Genomic DNA, 12,983 nt, shown 5'->3' on the forward strand with positions numbered 1-12,983 from the left:
ATGTCTGTGCCTTATGTTGATGGCGGTTGAGTGGATATTGCTGTTTTCAAGTGCACCAAGTGTGGGAAGGCATTTACAAGGTCATCACATGTTCGCAATCACCTTAGAACACACACAGGTGAAAAGCCCTTTAAGTGCACTGTGTGTGGGAAAGCATTTGCATGGTCATCGGTCCGAAACAAGCATCAGAAGATCCACAAAGAGAGGAAGGTGAAATCGAAATGTAAAAGTCAAGGTTGTGCAATGACCTCATCTTTTGTAAAACAACTAGAAGAAATTACCAGCTTCATAACCTGGCCAGGCGTGGAGGTGAAATGTGAAGATGATTAGACTGTTGTGAAAAAAGAGCCAGAAGAACATTCCAGCTTCTCAACCTAGCCAGGAGTGGAGGTAAAATGTGAAGATGATTCAACTCGTGTGAAAAAAGAAACCGAAAATAATTCAAGCCTCACAAACTGGCAAGGAGTGGAGGTGAAATATGAAGAAGTTTAGACTCCCAAAAGAAAACGTTGGGAAGGCGTCACTGCAGATTTTGACAATTCAATCCAGCCGTATAGCCTGGCAGCTCCGTTGGAACCTAGGTACCTCAAAACGAACAGCACAGATCGCAAAAGATCAGCGAATGCTGCCTTCCGAGATGCTGTCCTGCTCAAAAGCATCGATGGACAAGCTCGCCAAACAAGCTGTATGGAAACACCTCACCCATCACCTTCAGCCAACCGCAAGCAACAAATCCAGCCAACTATCACAATGAGTGGAAGCAGGCCTCAGGGCCATAACATCCAACAAGGCTCTGGGATATGATGGTTTGGGTCCTGAATTCCAAAAGAACCTGGGACTTGGGATAGCAATGGTTTGCAAACCTCTTCACCATCATACACAGGACAGGCAAAGTTCCAAAAGCATGGAAGCCAAAGTCATGGCCATCCTAAAACCTGGAAAGCCGCAATAATTGCCCTCCAGCTACAGGCCAGTATTCCTCTTGTCCACCTCTAAGCTGAGAGTGCTTGCCAAACTTTCCTCCATTATCGGTGAATGTGTGTTTTTTGTCGACTATGCACGAGCATTAACATCAAGTGATTCGTTACATGACGAGGTGTCGCCCTCTGGCGGACATGCGGTACCAGCACCGCCGTATGTTAAGAGGTCTGGTTAACTTGTGAATGCCATTTTACTGCCCTACATTCCTGACAAAAGTCTGAAAAATAAAATATTCAATATTGCTATGAAACTACATTAAATGAAACTAGAAGAATATGGTTTGTCTGAATAGTCATAAAGGTATGTTTTCAGTGACATTGAGCCTGTCCTGCCGGCTGAACTATCGGTTAAAATGTGGGGCAAGTGGCCTGTCTTTTTTTTCTCGTCATCACAGATCAAGACATGGCCACGGACCGACATGTAACGGGAGCTCTTGAGTTTATGGGTTTGGGTGCTAGTCTGTGGTTCTCTCTTGAGTATCTGAGTTTCTAAGTTTATGGGTTTCTGTGAGAGTATGGCCTCTGAGTATATTGGATCTGTTTCAGTCTGGGTCTCCATTAATCTGTGGGTCTGTGTCTGGATCTGTATGGGTTAGGGTGAGCTGTTCTGTGGTTACAAGTCACCCTCTGGTGGACATGTGTACTGGACATCTCTGAAAAAGCTTTATAGCTCATTGGATTCCTCCGTATAAATATTCTGATTCTACTACACAATAAACGGGGCTAGTTGCGCTTTTATGTAAATGCACATCTACAACTACTAAAATAACTGTACATATGAGGATAAATCCTATTCCAATGGTGACTTTGTGTAAAGGCTCTCATAGGCATAAATTCGCAGTGCACACCGGGAGCTGAACACAAACGCCTCAAGGTAGGCATGGGGGAGTCAGAATTAGTTTAGTTCCCCAGCAAAGCCTATTCAGCTAAGACGTTTTTTTTCAATAGAGACTTAGCCAGGATAATTCACGTTTATATTGAGGTTTGAGTTGGGGGTTAGGTTTAGAGGGTTGGGTTTAAGGTTAGGGGGTTCGGTTGTGTTGGGGAAGACAAGTGTGGATTATGGGTTAGGTTTAAGAGTAGTACTGGCCACCAAGCGGAGTCACAAAACCATCATGCAATCTTCGGTCATCGCACCAACTTTTGCAAGCCATTGAACAAAGATGGTCACCGCATCGCACGCTTTCAGATGCGCTTCTGCGGCCGTAAGGAATGCTCTTCCAATATTAGGAAGCCACTGGAGCTATGCACTTTTAAATCTAAACTGAAAACTCATTGCTTTAAAACCGTTTTTTTGTGTAAGTTGTCCTTCCCCCGCCTCTCCCAATTAGCTCGGCTGTCTATGGTGCGAAAGAAGTTCAACATACAATGTAATGTATAACTTGTAATACTGCATATGGCCACCATTGGGCAGTACGTAGCCATGTACAGGGTGCTTCAAATTTTTTGTTAACACTTATATGGGATTTGAGGTTTTCGTGACTGCAGGGATCCATACTCTTTAGTTCAGGGGTCCTCAAACTTTTTAAACAGGGGGCCAGTTCACTGTCCCTCAGACCGTTGGAGGGCCGGACTATAGTTAAAAAAAACTATGAACAAATTCCTATGTACACTGCATATATCTTATTTTGAAGTGAAACAAAACGGGAACAAATACAATATTTAAAATGAAGAACAAGTAAAGTTAAATCAACAAACTTGCCAGTATTTCAATGGGAATTATGGGCCTGCTTTTGGCTAATGAGATGGTCAATGTCCGGTTCCATATTTGTCACTGCTAGTCGTAACAAGTGATGCAAGTGTGCATCCGTTAGTCTAAATCTGGTTGGAGATTTCAAATGTTTCATTCTGGAAAAAGTCTTCACAGACATAAGTGCTGCCAAAGATGGTTGCCATTTTGAGTGCATGGTTCCTGAGATCAGGATATGTCTCAGAGGGGAGAGATGCATAGAAATTATGAAGGCTGCTTGACTTGAATGCGTCTTTCAGAGTCACAATTCTGCAGTTCAGCCAGTTCCATTTGGTAAATTGTATCCACATTTTCAATGTCAATAGAAAATGGGTTACGGAAAAGCTGTATGTCCTGCTCATGGAGATGAAGCTCTTTAAATCTAAATTGGAACTCCTTTTGCAATTTTTCCAGTGAATCCACACATGTTTTGTTTGGGAATTGCAACCAATGGTTTTTCCGCTAACAGATTTTGAGTTATGGGGAGATGGCAGAAGTTTTCCTCCTTAACTTGTTTGATGAGGAGGCCTAATTTTACTTCAAATGCTTTGACATGTGATTGCATATCACAGATGAGCTTCCCCTTTTCTTGAAGTTGCACATTGAAACTGTTGAGTAGCTCTGTTACATCTGTCAGAAAGGCAAGGTGCCATTTCCATTCTGCATCATTGAGCTCTGGTACTTCTTTGTTTTTTGAAAGCAGAAAAGCTGTAATCTGTGGAAGTAAGTCAGAAACGTTTCAAAACTCTCCCTCGACTCAGCCAACGGACTTCTGTGTGGTACAGAACATCTTCATAGTCAACATTTAGTTCAGACAGAAATTCCTGAAATTGTCTGTGGTTTAGTGCATGAGCTCTAATGAAGTTAACACAAGATTCCACAATTTTCATAACAGAGTCCCACTTCAGTGATTTACTACACAGCGCTTGTTGGTGGATGAGGCAGTGTATGGCTATTGGATGAGAATGGTTATGTTTGTCCATCTCTTGGTTAATGCGAGCAATTACTCCTTTCTTAGACCCCACCATGCTAGGAGCACCATCAGTTGTCACTGGCTAGTTTAGCCCAGTTCAGCTCCAAACCATTCACAGTTTGGCAAACTTTTTCATAGATATCCTCTCCTGTAGTTGTTCCTTTGATGCTTTGCAGTGCAGCAAGCTCTTCTGTGACTTCAAAATAGTCATTCGTCCCACGAATAAAAATTAGAAGTTGTGCAGAATCACGAACATCATTGCTTTCGTCGAGTGCCAAGGAAAAATAGGAAAGTTTTTTTGTGGAGTTTTGCAAATGCTGATGCAAATTGCCTCCCATTTCTTCAATCCTCCGTATAATTGTAGGTCCTGAAAGACTCACTGTACTAAATAAATCGGCCTTCTCTGGACATCTCTTTGGCAACAGAAAGAAGGCATTCTTTAACAAATTCTCCCTCCACGAATGGTCTGCCAGTGCACGCTATTAGATTGGCAACTTGAACTTGCTCGCAGTGATGAAATATTTAGCTGCTTCTGCTTCACAAAAGTATTTTGCTGAGTTAATGTATTTTTCAGTTTAAATATTTTATCTTTTCTCACTTCTCCGACCAAACAATCATATTTATCTTTATGTTGAGTTTCATAGTGTCGACGTAAATTGTATTCTTTGAACACAGACACTATATTCTGGCATATCAGACACACAGCTCTTTCCTTGTACTGCATGAAAAAGTAATCATAAGTCCACTTTTCTTTGAATACCCTACACTCCGAGTCAATTTTTCTCTTTCTTGACATCATTGTTTCCTAAGGAGTCAAAATTGCTATTAGTAAAATACCAATATATATACAGCGCTACAAAAACAATATACCAGCAATAACTTTGCCCACACAGAGACATACAGACTGCACTGCCCATCAATGCAGTCTGATTGGGGGAACTCCGCTTTTACCCCAGGCTCACACTGGTGCGGGTGCCATTAAAAAGTTAATAACACCTGCAGTTTTGTTCACAGATCGCAGTACATCCCCAGCACACAGGAATATCACTGGGAGTGGAGCCGAGGGGCAAGTGAGGGAGCTGAGGGAGGGAGAGCCAGTCAAGCGCAGCCAGGGGAGGGCTGACAGCCTTAGGCCTGGGGGGCAAGTCCAGTCAATTGGCCCATTGAACCATTCACCAGCGCAGCCCAATGAGTGCCCACCGCCGCAGCTCAATCAGTGCCCACCGCCGCAGCTCAATCAGTGCTCACCAGCGCAGCCCAATGAGTGCTCGCCACCGCAGCCCAATGAGTGCTCACCAGCGCAGCCCAATGAGTGCTCACCAGCGCAGCCCAATGAGTGCTCACCAGCGCAGCCCAATTAGTGCTCACCAGCACAGCCCAATTAGTGCTCACAAGCGCAGCCCAATTAGTGACCATGGGCCGTAGTTTGAGGACCCCTGATGTAGGCTCTTAAGTACCAGTTAAGGGAGGAGGGGGGGAGGGGCTTATCAGAATGTGGTAGCCAATGAATGGAACGTATCGGGGGGGGCGGGGCTAACAGAGGGACGGGGTACTCGTGGTCGAGGTCAACGACGTGTTTATGCGCAAGTCACTGTGGATGTACATAATAGGAAAGGAAAGAAAATGCCCATGTTTATACCAATGTTGGCTGACAATAAAGAGAGTACTGTTAAACGTTAGGGATGTTAACACTCGGTAAAGTAAAAAATAGTGCCTGTCAGATAAGATGGTCCAACAATGTGTAATTAAATCTTTTTTGCATTGTTGATAACATCTTTCCAATGATTACTAAGTTTGTACCCATGATCACGGTTGAAATTATGACTGTGTTTGTATATCTGAATGGCTTCGTGTACAAACCTTTGATGGTAGCCAGTGGGTTTGCAGAGCACTTTAGTCTCGGAGAAAACAATCTCATGAGAGCCCACCGCATTGTAGCAATGATCGGCAACGGCAGAAGACTCAATTTTGCCGTGTTTCAAATCTGACTTGTGCTCGCGGACACGATCAGAGACATGACGTTTCGTTTCCCAAATGTAACAGTCACCACAGCTGCAACTCAGTTTATAGACTCCAGGGTATTGCAAGTCAGGGATGACATTCTTCACAGATGGAATTAGATCACGGATTTTTTTATGTACTGTACTGAATCGGACTTGGATCTTATGTTTCTTTAGAATTTTGGAGATCTTTTTGGTCACGCCTGCTATGTATGGTAACGTGATAGTTTTGATCAGAGTTTCAAGTGGCTGTTTCTGTATGGTGGGAGAAACAACTTGGCGGATGGTGCGTTCAGAGTATCTGTTCATCCTGAGGGCCCAATGTACATGTCTCAATTCACTAGCCAGGTGGTGTTGGTCAGAAATGCCATGAGCTCTGTGGTATAGCGTTTTGATGAGAGAATTATTTTGAGATGGGTGGTGGTGGGAATCCGGTTTCAAGTAGGAATATGTGTGGGTGGCTTTCCTGTAGACAGAATGTCCCAATGATCCGTCAGGTCTCCTCTCAAACAGAATATCTAAGAATGGTAGTTTGCCATCTTTCTCCACTTCCATGGTGAATCTGATGGATGGATGTCTGTAATTGATGTGGTCCAAGAAGTGGTTCAATGCTGGGAGGCCATGTGGCCAAATGACGAAAATGTCACCCACATACCTCTTCCACAGGGAAGGACGCAGGGTGGATGTCTGGATGGCGTCTGATTCAAACTTTTCCATGAACATGTTGGCTATCACTGGTGACAAAGGGGAGCCCATAGGGGTACCCTCATTCTGTTTGTAGAAGGTGCCATTCCAGGTAAAATAAGTGTTGGTGAGGCAATGCCTAACCAGCGCAGGCACATCCGAATTCAATCCATGTTGTTAGGGTGTCAGGCACTGGAACTTTGGTAAACAGAGATACTACATCAAAACTGACGAGGATATCATCAGGAGATAGTACCATGTCATTGACCAAAGAGAATAGTTGGGTTGAGTTGAGTACTGCCGAAGAGGTCTTGCCTGTGAAGGGAAATAGAGTATCTGATAGAAAACGTGCTAGTTTGTAGGTAGGGGAGTTAATTGTTGACACGATGGGTCGTAGCGGGGTGTCTTCTTTATGGATCTTGGGAAGACCATAGAGTCTGGGAGGTCTAGCAGCCGAGGGTTTTAGAGAGTGACGTTTAGTTGGTTTGATTAGGGAAGTCGAACTAGTGATGATCCTGTTGGTTTTTGTCGTTAGGCTGTTAGTAGGATCGCTTTTCATTTTGGAGTAACTACCATAATTAAGTAGGTCCAGGATTTTGTTGTTGTATGATTCTTTATCCATGATGACCATGGCATTGCCCTTGTCTGCCGAGAGGATGACTATATCATCTCTCTTTTTTAAGTTCGCGAGTTCAGAGCGTTCGTTTTTGCTAATGTTACTAGTGGGTTTCTTAGCCTTCTTAAGAATCGTGGCTATTTCAGCTTTTGCTACATCCGCATGGATGTGTCCTATGCCTCTGAGGGCAACATCAACCTGAGACATGACATCCTCTACTGGTATATATTTAGGGGTGACAGCGAAATTTAGTCCTTTGGCCAGTACCGTTTTCAGATTGTCAGAAATTGGTATGTTACTCTGATTAATAACAGTCTTATTGACATCCAGCTTTGTGATTTGTGGCTCCGATATCTTCTTAGATAGGAGGTTGAATTTAGAAATCAGGTTGGCTTTGCATTTGGTTGACAGTGAGTCCGCAGAAGCAGAAGTCATGTTGTCAACGTGGTTCCAATCAGAAGGGGACTTTTTGTGTTAACATTAAATGTGTTTGTAAGAGAGTCTTGTCTAAATTATCGAGTTCAACTCGGAGTAACCTTATTCTCTCCGAGATTAGTGATAGGCTAGCTTTAAGTAAAATCTGTTCAGAGTTCAGTGAGGACACAGCAGCAGATGTGAGTGTGAAAGCGATGGGTATTACCTTGTTATCGCGGCATCTCTTGAGGAAGGCCAGTGTCTCGAAGCTCTGACTTCTTGTCTCGTCTGTTAAAAATTCTAACAGATAGGTGAAATTCCTCCCTGTAGAGGGTATTAATTCTAGATTTGAAGCTTTCGTGACTGCAAGGATTCATATGTGATGCCGCCGCCACGAAGCCGTTCAGCGGGCGCCCCACCCCCGACCTCGCCACCACCAAGTGACGGAGCCGACCCCCGCGTCCCCCTCACCTCACCTCACATGAACACACCCGCACGCATTTCCCCCCCCCCATAGAGCTCTGAGGGGAAGTCACCTGGCTGACCGGTTTTAATCCGAGAAGCCCTTATTGGGATTAACCTTCACGGTTTCCGGCGACCAGGGAATTGGACGACCTCCCCCGATGCTACTTCGCACCGCGGCGCTGTGACCGGCATTAAGATTGCATGGTCGCGGCGAGGGGCATTCGGCCACCACGGTTGAAACGCATCCCCCACACACACACACACGTATCGACGAGACAGGCAGAGGAGGGACGGGACGGCATAATTTAGTATGACAAAATGGGCTCGAGCGCGCAGGCGCCATTATTAGGGAAATTGGGGAAGTTAAAAGATAAAGCTGGAATTACAAATAATCAGAGGTACGCGGAGGTCCGTGCATAAATTCCCACGGCAAGCTTTTGTGATGGGTGCCGCCGCATAATTGGCATGATAATCAGAGGTACGCGGAGGTCCGTGCATAAATTCCCACGGCAAGCTTTTGTGATGGATGCCGCCGCATAATTGACATAACAAAAGCATGCATGAGAATGGGATGAATTAGAATAAGCACCGGAGGGGCGAGTAAGGGCTCGGGAGGCGGGGCCTAGGTCGGGGAGATAGGATAAAAGCGATCGTAGCAAGGTAGAGGGATCGGACTCCAAGAAGCCAGCGGCCAAGACAGCTCCCAGCTCTGCCCTCCGGATGTCCGTGCGACGTGTTGAGACGAGCAGCGAGGAAAACCCACGGGACGCCGAATACTTAGAACCGTGAGTAAGAAGGTGAAATAGTATCGCAAGCCGATAAATAGGGAATAGGTCCAGAGGTAGCAGCATAAGCCAGCCTCGTCGATTCATACTGATTTAGTGATAATTCCCAGGTAGCCGAGAATAAATCATTAATATCTGATCGTGGCCTCGTGTGATCTCGCTGAGAAGTGTGAACGTGTGTGGTGCTGTGTACACAGCGGCTCGCCTCGTGGGAGCACTGCGGAGAGCGACGCGAGGGAAGAGGTTGCGTTTGGAGTGCGTGGTAGTTGTCGCTGCTTGCCAAGGTAGAGAGGGCAGAGGGCCGTGTCCGATAGCTAGAATAAGAGGTAAGTCCGTCCACCTCGACCGCCTCCTCACTCGCTTCTGTCCTGCCCCTCGACCCCGCTGTGTTTGTTCAGCACCACATCAAAACCAGTTTGGCGCATGCTCCAATTCAGTGGCTCCCCAACACTACACCATTTCCAGCGAACAACCACTTACAATTGAGACTTTGCTGGTCTCTGGAGTTCGCACCTGATTAAACTAAATAAACCGTTGTCTGCTCATATACAGGGTGTTTAAAAAGATGGACCCAATTTCAAAGCAGTATATTTCACAATGGCAACATGTTACAAATACACAAAAAGTTACAAACGGTTTAATGAGCTATCAAGTTTTACTAACCATTTTATAAATGCTCTGTGCCCTCCACCTGCTGTACGAACAACATCGAGATAGTTAAATTCGTCTCAAACGCCTCTCCGTGTCTTCTTCCACTGAAGTCACCACTGCCGTGATTCTGTTTTTGAGGTCATCCAGATTAGTCGCTAATGGTGGCACAAAAACACAGTCTTTGACGTATCCCCACAAGAAAAAGTCGCAGGGTGTGATGTCTGGGGATCTTGGGGGCCAAGAGTGTAGTGCCAAGTCTTGGGGTCCAGTGCGACCTATCCAACGTTGAGGCAGTGTGTCATTTAGAAAACGTCAAACGTGCAGGTGCCAATGTGGCAGTGATCCATCTTGCTGAAAGATGAAGTCATTGGAATCTTCATCAAGTTGTGGAAAGAGCCATTTCTACAGCATTTCGAGATATGCTTGTCCCGTAATTGTGTTTCCCTCGAAAAAAAGGGCCATAAACCTTTCTTTGAGAAACAGCACAAAACACGTTCACTTTCGGGGAATTACGCTCATGCTCTACAGTTTCGTGTGGATTCTCTAATCCCCATATGCGCACATTGTGACGGTTAACTTTACCGCTTAGATGAAACGTTGCTTCAGCACTAAAAATCAAACGCGATAAGAAGCTGTCGCCCCTCCATGTTCTGTAACACCGCATAACAAAATTCTACACGCTTTCCTTTGTCACCCGCACGAAGAGCCTGTACCATTTGCAACCGGTATGGCCTCATGATTTAACGTCGCATTAACACATGCCAGACAGTCGTATGAGGAATCGCAAGTTCTCGGCTGGCACGACGAGTGAACTTCTGCGAACTACGCAGAAAACTCACTTGAATTCTGCTCACGTTTTCCTGAGGTGCGTGGTTGCCCTGTGCTCTTCCCCTTACATAAAACAGCCTGTTTCCTCAAATTGTCGGTACCAACGACGAATGCTCTTTGACATTGGCGGATCAATGCCAAAACACCGTTGAAACGCATGCTGCACCACAATTATGGATTCAATCTTGCTGAACTGCAGAATGCAAAACGCCTTGTGTTGCGGGGTCGCCATCTTGCGAATGACTGAGGCTAGGGGCTGTTTGTGCGCTGGTAGAGACATCTAGCGGTAATCATTTGGAACTCTATGCCCCACCCTTTCAAGTGGTAAGAGTTTCATTCATTGGCGGTTCGTGGTTGCAGTCATAACGATTTCAAATCGGGACCATCTTTTTAAAACACCCTGTATTGTCTGCCTAATTAGGTCTCCGATGCACCTCTGGAAAGAGTGTTTATTATTAGTATAAATACGCGTATCAAGACTTTTTCAGGAGGGTCCTACGTTGTTGCAGTAGGGGGCGATGTTGCTCTATGTAAATTCCAATTGAGTAATGTTTAGGTGGTTTTTCAATATTGGGATGCTTGGAAAATACCAGTGTACATTGTGTGGGTTTTTGGGTCTTTATTTGCTATGGGCAAAAAAGCTTGAGAACCCGATGGAAACCCATGCAGAACAGGGGGAGAACTTTCAAACGCGAGTGTCGCGTGAGTCTGCAACCTGCGTTGTCGAGGCTGTGCCTCTCCTATGCGGCACCTTCACCTGGACCGCACCGCCCTGGTTGTGTCCTCCCATGCGGCACGTGTAGCTAAAGGTGAAAGCCAAGAAGCGGGGGCGTGAGCGGCAGGACGATGTGATGCGTTTGACAGAACGCTTGCACGGCTTCACGAGGACGTCCACCGACATCCTGCATGGCTTTCCCGTCGTGAGTGCGCTCCCTCCCCCACCCCTGCCTCCGGCCCCCCACCCTCCACTTCTCAATGCCGAATCGACGCAAAAACGTGAGAAATCCAGTAATGGCAGGTCAAAATATTCCCCTCCAGTGCCCGATTAGTGCGGCGAAGATGCTCGCAAGAGACGGATAAGTATCATTTGCGGGCTGTTTTAAGCCGGTCGGCCTTGTATGGCTGCAGGCCATAGGAAATCGAGTTACGGGCCGCATTCTGCCCAACGGCTGTAGGTTTTCCAATCTTATCTTGAATGTAACATTTGCACATGAGCATGTCGTTTTTCATACATGGTAAATAATCGATTCTTAAATGCACAATTCTGGTCCTGTATTGTGAGCGCACGCGTCATCTTCTTGTTGGACACGTGATGGGCGTTGACACGGCTCGTGTCTCCCGGCACAGGCGGGATCTTTGCTGTGGCAGATGGGCCGGCGTTACAGACAGCTGGAGCCACTGGTGTGATGCTGGCGAGATGCTGATGAGACGCCTATGTGGCGTTGGTATGACACCAGTGAGACGTCAGTGTGATGCAGTGATGCCATTGAGACACAGGTGAGGCGCTGGTATCACGCTGGTCTGACGTTGTATAGACGCTGGTGCGACGACTGTGATGCTGGCAAGACGCTAGTGTAATGCTGAGTGACGCGGCACCGCGATCGAAAGACCCCGTCGCGACACATCAGTAACGGGGGAGGGGGGGGGCGAATTTCACACCTGTCCAGAACTTTCGTTATTGCTGGTGTTTTTGCGCTATTCACGTGCATTGTAATTATCATTTATAGCCCTCGTAAACCCACTGCTGGACGAAGGCCTCCACATGCCATGTCGGTCATGAGGGCCATTTGCTCATTTCACCAGGCTGGTCATTCAGGGTGAATGAGGGCCCTAACCAGTTCAGATTTCACGCACCACTGATGTTAACCATGGCTAGGACTCAAACTCAGGTGCCTCTTGAATATAAATATTTCACGGCAAGATAGATAGATCGTTTATTGTCATTGTCACCAGTACAACGAAATTTAAAATGCTCACCAGTCAGGGCATCATTTATAAATTTAAATTAAATAAAACAAGAAAATAAAAAATTAAATGAAAGATAATCAATTTATACTATATATAAAAACAGCCCAAGTATACCCACATAAGGTTACATTTTGTCATTGCACATCTCTATTTCACATTCAATTGTAAACACTATTACTTAATACTTAATTAGCATTATTGAGTGTGGTGATCGCTGTAGGATAAAAGCTCTGTTTGAATCTGTTTGTCCTTGTTTTGACTGATCTGAATCGTCTGCCTGATGGCAACAGCTCAAACAGTGAGTGTCCAGGGTGTGAAGAGTCCTTTAAAATGATCTGTGCTTTTTTGATGCAACGTGAACTGTGTAGTTCTTCCAGTGTGGGGAGATGGCAGCCGGCGATCTTTTGGGCTGTGTTGATGACCCTCTGGAGCGCTTTCCTCTGAGCCACTGTGCAGCTGGTGTACCATACACAGATGCAGTATGTAAGAATGCTCTCGATGGAGGCTCGGTAGAAGGACACCAGCAGTTTCTGTGTGATGTTATTATTTCTGAGGATTCTCAGGAAGTAAAGTCTCTGCTGGGCCTTTTTCAGAAGCTCAGTGCTGTTGGCGCTCCAGGTCAGGCCCTCCCCAATGTGGACTCCCAGGAAGCAGAAGTCTGCCACCCTCTCCACACAGTCCCCGCTGATGATTAGTGGTGGAGTGTCCGTTTTCTTTCTCCTGTAGTCTATTATGAGCTCCTTGGTCTTTGCGGTGTTAAGGAGCAGGTTGTTGCCCCTGCAGTATACTGTCAGCCGCTCCACCTCGTCCCTGTAGGCAGACTCATCCCCCCCAGAGATGAGCCCCACCACTGTGGTGTCATCAGCAAACTTCACATTGGTGTTGCTATG

General features: G+C 45.9%; 1 protein-coding gene across 9 annotated transcripts in view; it reads left to right on the plus strand.

The window, feature by feature from the left end:
- TEDC1 (tubulin epsilon and delta complex 1) overlaps positions 1 to 12,983 on the plus strand; it is a 90,639-nt gene that overhangs the window by 17,933 nt on the left and 59,723 nt on the right. For 5 of the 9 annotated variants that reach the window (XM_078857252.1, XM_078857253.1, XM_078857259.1 and 2 more), the window contains 3 exons: positions 7,727 to 8,972; positions 10,929 to 11,045; positions 11,473 to 11,622. The gene's annotated coding sequence lies outside the window, so the exon portion shown is untranslated. The remainder of the gene's footprint in view (positions 1 to 7,726; positions 8,973 to 10,928; positions 11,046 to 11,472; positions 11,623 to 12,983) is intronic. The other 4 variants (XM_078857255.1, XM_078857254.1, XM_078857257.1 and 1 more) reach the window with 3 other exon arrangements.

Source organism: Lampetra fluviatilis, chromosome 5 (genome assembly GCF_964198595.1).
Source record: "Lampetra fluviatilis chromosome 5, kcLamFluv1.1, whole genome shotgun sequence".
Lineage (NCBI taxonomy): Eukaryota > Metazoa > Chordata > Hyperoartia > Petromyzontiformes > Petromyzontidae > Lampetra > Lampetra fluviatilis.